We start from the raw sequence: 7,317 nt of genomic DNA, 5'->3' as shown, positions 1-7,317 counted from the left end.
TCGATGGAGATATTTTTCTTATTTACTCATCGACTTTCGGTTTTGGCATTGGGAATGGCTTAATGATGATTGTGGATTTGGTTTTGTTTTTGATTTACTATTTATAATTTGATCTTGCCTATTTGTTATGATTTTGAGAATATTTTGGCGTGCGGGGTTACGTCATTGGAATATACTTATTTTTCTCGTGAGATATTGGGGAAGCTTTATGGATTTACTGGTTTTCGATTGTTTTCCTCACCATACTCTGGTTGTTCGGATTGTGTCTCCTCCTCACTTACTTTGTATTTGTGAGTGGCAGTCGAGGTGATTTATTCTCCTCCTCATGTGAGTGGTAGTCGAGGTTATTAGTTCTCCTCCTCACACAATCTATGTGTGAGTGGCAGTCGAGGGTAGATTGTGTGAGTGGCAGTCGAGGGTAGGTTGAGCCTAAGGGGCTCCTTTACCCGTAAGGTGATATTTCTTCCCCATATCCTATTATTACATGACTAGCGGGGCTAGTCCGACTTCTCTTAACCAGCGGGGCTGGTATGTTTTCACGAGATTTTGAGTTTAAAGAAATACGTTTTATAAACATTGCATGCATCGAGGCTTTATAAGTTTAAATACGTGGGAAAGTATTCAAGTTTGCTTCTTTTAAATTATCTTGACTATTTATTTTTGTCCACTCACACTAACGTGTTTTTCAATACTTTCCCCTGGGCCCTTCGGTTTCAAATGCCCAGTTTGCAGGTGAAATTAGTTGAGGTGGGCGTACACGGGTTGAGGCATAGTTGTCACTGCTTCCGCATTGTAGGATCTATCGATCATTCACTCTCTTTACTTTTATTTCTATTATACCTTTTGTTTTAGAATTGCTCTGATAACCTGTGGGATTAATGTTATTAAGTTGAGATTTGTGTAATGTGAATTGGAAGATGTTGTGATTTAGGGAGCAGGGTGGCTCCAGGAGAATAATGATGGATTGCTTCGAAGTGTAAATGTCTTTCTACAGGTTTTGGGTAGTCCATTTTTAGGGGAAGTTCTGCCAAATTTTTAGTAGAATTTCTTCTAAGGTGGGCCCCGCAGGGCCACTTCGGATTTCATGGTGAAATCCGGGGCAGGTCCTGTCACGGGGAGGATTGGTTTTTCACTTTCTCGGGAAATTAGGGCTTCAATTTTAGATAGGAAGATTGAATTGCAGAGAAAGGACTGAGAGAGGGGGTAGATGCATACACATCTGGCGGTGGTGGACGTTGGACTAGCTACGCAGAGCAGAAGGAAAAGAGTGGGATTTGGAGAAGAGAGAGGAAGGAGAAAAGAGTTTTTTTTTTCTTTTTTTTTTCTATCATGAAATGACCATTTTAGCCCTCAAAATAGGCCCCATTATCGGATTTAACGTCCAAATTGGACGGAGCATCAAAGACTAGACACGGAAGAATAAAATCGGAAAGCTTGGGGAGTAAAAATTTAAAATTGAGAGTACATGGGGTGACATGATGATACCCCCAAACTTCAAGGGAGTAAACTGAAATTAATCCAAAAATTTAATATTATTATTAAAATTAAAAAATATTCATTATTATAAACGGATCAGATTAGTGGATAGACGGATTTGGATTCATTATTAAAATTAAAAAATATTCATAATTCGGATTTGAAAAAGATAGTTCGGTTATTCATCATGATCCAATTTGGAAATTGTGTGGAAATTGCAAGCTTTAGGTGCAGTGAGGATTTTCTTATGGAGGACATTCGAAGTATTCTTCCTTGCAACTATCTCTTATTTCGACAAAACCTACTTTCATCCCCATTGTGCCATCGTTGCAAAATGCATCCAAAGACTATTCTCCTTGCTTTGTAGACTTGTTCGAGCATAGAACAGGTTTGGGAGCCCACTCCTTTCAAGAAGGCAGGGCTGGTCCTGACATTTTGAAGGCCTGAGGCAAATAATTAAAATGTGGCTTCACATAAAAAAATCATAAAATCGAACAAATTTTTTTATATATATAAATTAAACCCCTAGATTAATAGTAATACAAAAAAAAAAAAAGGTGTTCAATTCCTAAATAATTTTTCTCTTAGAAGTTGAAAAAATAAAAAAGAACAGAATATAATATATTCTTTACAAAAGAAACCAATGAAAAACAAATTCAATTTCAAAATATTCTTTCCATAGAAGCTGGAAAAAGAAGGAACAAAAAAAGTTTAATTGCAAAGAAACTAATTAAGAAAAAGAAAAAGATAAAAAAGTGCAATTAAACTTTCTTAAAAAAAAAAAACAGACAAAAAAAGAGGTCACCGTGCTTCGAACCTTGGTGCTGCAAGCAACAACAAATCTATGTTGCCGCTGCAGTAGCGTGGCCATACTGTAGTGTGTATGCAAAAGAAGATTATATAATTATACAATGAATATATGTAAAATTAAAAATAAAAAATAAAAATAAAAACTTGGCGGAGGCCCGTCGGAGAGTGGTGGCGCCTCAGGCAGCAGCCCTCAGGGCCGGCCCTGCAAGAAGGTTGTTGTTGGTTGGAGAAATGGAACCTTCACATATTTGTTTCGGTTTGCTTCTTTGATTTTTTTCTCAAAAGAATTGGCTTTAAAAAAAAAAAAATTTATCTCAAAACAATTGGCTTTGGTGTTGATGATTTGCAGAAGAATTTGGCATGCTACAAATGAAGAGTTATTTCACTGCAAGTATCTTAGTCCAGAATTCTTATTTTTCTCAAATTCAAACCTTGTTTGAAGAGGTGCAATTTGTTCATTATGGGAGTGGTAAAATGTTCGGGCCCTACAATCAAGACAAATATAAATGTGAAAATGATTGTGGCAGTAAGTGCGACAATCATTACAACATTAAGTATGAGACTAATTTCAGTTTACCCCCCTGAGGTTAGGGGTCGTCATCATCTTAGTCCCTCTAGTTTCAATTTAATCATGTTAGTCCCTGTACTCTCAAATTTCATCATCCGTGTCCAATTTCTACTATTCCGTCCAATTTCGACCGTTAAGTCTGACTTTTGAGGGCTAAAATGGTCATTTCAAGACAAAAAAAAACTATAAAAAAAAAAGATTTTTTTTTTCTTTTTTTCGTTTTTTTTTTTTTTTGCATTTTTTTTCTGTTTTTTTTTTTTTTTTGCATTTTTTTTTTTTTTTTTCTTCGCTTATTATTATTATTATTTTTTTATAATTTTGTCTTCAACCTATACACCACAAGTTATAATAGGTTTATAAAAACAAAAAAAAATACTCTAGGTGGTTAAAAAGCCGCTCGCTAGTCTACGATATTTGTGATATATCTCCGATAAAGCGAAAAATTTTAGGATATATCTGTAAAATATATTTATAAAATATAATAGGTTTATAAAGTGAAGAATAATAGGATATATCCCCAACAAAGTGAAGAAATATCTGTAAAATATGATTAAAAAAATAAATACAAATATTTCTTCACTTTATTGGGGATATATCCTAAAATTCTTCGCTTTATCGAAGATATACCACAAGTTATAATAGGTTTATAAAAACAAAAACAAAAAATACTCTAGGTGTTTCTTTTTTATTTTTTTATTTTTTATTTTTTATTTTTATAATTTTTTTCTTCAACCTATACACCACAAGTTATAATAGGTTTATAAAAAAAAAAAAAATTACTCTAGGTGGTTAAAAAGTCGCTCGCTGGTCTACGATATTTGTGATATATCTCCGATAAAGTGAAAAATTTTAGGATATATTTGTAAAATATATCTATAAAATATAATAGGTTTATAAAGTGAAGAATAATAGGATATATCCCCAATAAAGTGAAGAAATATTTGTAAAATATGATTAAAAAAATAAATACAGATATTTCTTCACTTTATTGGGGATATATCCTAAAATTCTTCGCTCGCTGGTCTACAATATTTGTGGAACATCTCCGATAAAGCGAAGAATTTTAGGATATATCCCCAATAAAGTGAAGAAATATCTGTATTTATTTTTTCAATCATATTTTATAGATATTTCTTCACTTTATTGAGGATATCTTAAAATTCTTCACTTTATAAACCTATTATATTTTACAGATATATCCTAAAATTCTTCGCTTTATTGGAGATATATCACAAATATCGTAGACCAGCGAGCGGCTTTTTAACTACCTAGAGTATTTTTTTTTGTTTTTATAAACCTATTATAACTTGTGGTGTATAGGTGAAGACAAAATTATAAAAAAAATAATAATAATAATAAGCGAAGAAAAAGAAAAAAAAAACAAGAAAATAAAAAAAATGCAAAAAAAAAAAACAGAAAAAAATGCAAAAAAAAACAAAAAAAACAAAAAAAAAATCTTCTTTTTTTTTTAGTTTTTTTTTGTCTTGAAATGACCATTTTAGCCCTCAAAAGTCAGACTTAACGGTCCAAATTGGACGGAATAGTAGAAATTGGACACGGATGATGAAATTTGAGAGTACAGGGACTAACATGATTAAATTGAAACTAGAGGGACTAACATGATGACGACCCCTAACCTCAGGGGGGTAATCTGAAATTAGTCCTTAAGTATGACAATCATTGCAACATTAAGTATGACAATGATTGTAGCCATATATAAGTGGTGATACTTACAGGAATAAGTATAGTATTAATCGTGACTTGCCTCCCAAGACACCGGCGACTTGCCATGCAAGTTTACTTGCAGCTCAAGCCGTAACGCAAATGTAAATAGGGGGCAAGAGCCCAAGTGTGACATCTGATTCTGATCCAATTTACTACACTCGACTAAGAAATATACTGACTTAGACATCGGAGGGTTTTCTGCAAGTACCCCTCTCCTCAAACCAACAGTCAGAGGAAGCTCCTCAATTCGTCGTCGCTAGGTCAGCAATGAAGAGAAGCCTCCGGTTCGTTGTCGACAAGTTAGTGATGAAGAGAAGTCTCGGACTCATCATCGTCAGGTCAGCAATAAAGAGGAGCCTCTAGCTTGTCACTAATCAGTGACGAAGAGAAACCTTCGGTTCTTCGTCGTCAGGTCAATGACTAATAGAAGCCTCTCGGTTCGTTTTTGTTGAGTCAGCGACGAGTAGAAGATTCTCAATTGTTCCTAGTTCAACTGCTGCTCAAGTCTGAATTTGTTGGCGAGTCAAAATTCGATACAGAGATTATCTTCACCAACAAGTGGAGTCGTCTATAGGGGCAGCAAATCCTCTGTCCCCAATTTCCTATCTTCTTCCCTGCCTCCTATTAGATTGTTGACATTTTTTTTCAAATTATTTGAACCTCTCAAACACAGAGCCGGACCTGACATAAGGCCCGTGAGTCGGCCGTCTCAGACCCAATGTCTCGTCGGGCCTACTTTTTTTTTACGGGTATTTTTAAAAACTTATTAGGTAAATAAAATGTAAGACTTTTACTAAACAATAAAATTGAATTAGTTGGCAAGTTGCATTTTTTTTTTAATGTTACTCCTAGCCTATGTTCGAATCCTCTTTCTGTTGTCTATTCATTTTTCTTTTTAATTTTTTTTTTGTAAATATTATTTTGGCTATTTTTTTCTTTTATATAATAAATGTAGGCCCATTTATATTTTTTTCCTCAATCCTCAAAATCTGAACTTCGGGCCTGCCCAAACACTGTTTCCTCCCCGTTATAGAAAAAAAAAAAATAATATATATATATATATATATATTTTTTTTTTCTTATAGATTTAATTAAACTAGAATTGTCTTGTTAATCATCTCCTTCTTTCTCAGCAAACTTCAACATTCATCAAATATTAATCAAAAGCATAAAACATGCATCAGATAAAGTCCTAAGATCTAAAAGATGAGATGTAGAATCAATAGTCCTCAAACCCCTCTTATCTCTCTATCCCCCACGGTGTTGTCCAGAATCTTCTTCGTCGCTACGGTACAAGACTAAGATCTGATATCAAATCCATGATTCTCATATCGATACTGAGCTTTGTGAGATGTGTTTCAAGATCTTGCTCTTATTAGACTTGACCTCAGATTTTTCTGTTCTTGGTACAAAGATGAACCCAGATCTTCATATAACAGATTCAGCAACATCAAATCAATCTGACGAAACCATATAAAAAAGTATCGACCCACTTGGGAAAAATTTTCCAAACATCTTGATACACCTGACCAAAATCTTCCTAATTTTGTTTTCTCTAAATTAGCTCAATGAATTCGGCTTTGGGGAAGAAAAGATGATCCTCGATTCATTTCGTTTCTTTAATTTCATTTTTCTTTTCACGAGGACTTTTGTTTGTTTGGTTAACTGAGATAAATGATTGTTAGATGAAGTGGACTGAAATGTACAGTTGTCAACAAATGAATGGAGGGACATGGAAGGAGACAGGAAATTGGGACATAAGATTTCATCCCGTCTGTAGGAAACACTTTTTCCTAAATGTAATGGCGGGAGCTGCAGTTGAAGAAATCTCCCATCTGTCGCTAAGGACTGAAAGTGACTAAATCCAACCCCCTTACCAACCCCCAAATGGACCTGCGCCAAATCTAATCAGAGATCAGAGATCTAAACTCTAATTTACAAGATGCAAAGGGTGAGGCTAAAACTTGAGCAACTCCAGAAGGAAAAATAGGACCGATATAGGTCCGCCGACGGCAAAAGCTTGAAAGGATTTTACAACTCAACAGTGACTTGTTAGACGATGAGGCCAGTGGCCACACTCACCAAACCAACAGAGTAACAAATGTAAGTGTCGGCTGCTCCACCAATGGAGGCTTTGAAGGACCTCTCATCGAGAGGGTGGGCGACACACTGAATGGAAGACTAAATGGAGGAACCGGTGCAAGCCAATCTAAGAGAGCACGCAATGAATCATATCACGAGAAGATGGAGAAAATGATCGACAAATGCAAGGGGACCGGTCCTTGAGAGGTCGCTGCCAAAATCGCACAGGATATTGGTAGATCCCCATTCACCAATGACATCATGAATACAGCGAAACCACATAAATTCATTATCCTCACGTTGTAATTATACGATGGAACCACCGACCTAGTGGATCACATCAAACGGTACAAACAACAAATGTCCATCGAAATAACCGACAAAAAGCTAATGTGTAAGCTCTTCCCGTCCCGGCATCAACTTGGTTCTAAGATCTCAAGCCTCAATCAATCCCAAATTTTGACACGCTAAGCCGAGTTTTCATTTAGTAATACTTCTGTAGTCGTAAGCAAAGAAAGGATACGACGACTTTGTTCAGCACTTAGCAAAATACTGGAGAGAAAATAAGACAATTTTTCGAACGGTCCAAGGCTAAAAAGCGACACTTCAACGGTGAGCCTCAGTTCTCGGTGATTACATTTAGAGAATGACTCATC

Source organism: Rosa rugosa, chromosome 2, assembly GCF_958449725.1.
Source record: "Rosa rugosa chromosome 2, drRosRugo1.1, whole genome shotgun sequence".
NCBI classification, from domain to species: Eukaryota; Viridiplantae; Streptophyta; class Magnoliopsida; order Rosales; family Rosaceae; genus Rosa; species Rosa rugosa.
Note: the sequence above shows the minus strand (reverse complement) of the source record.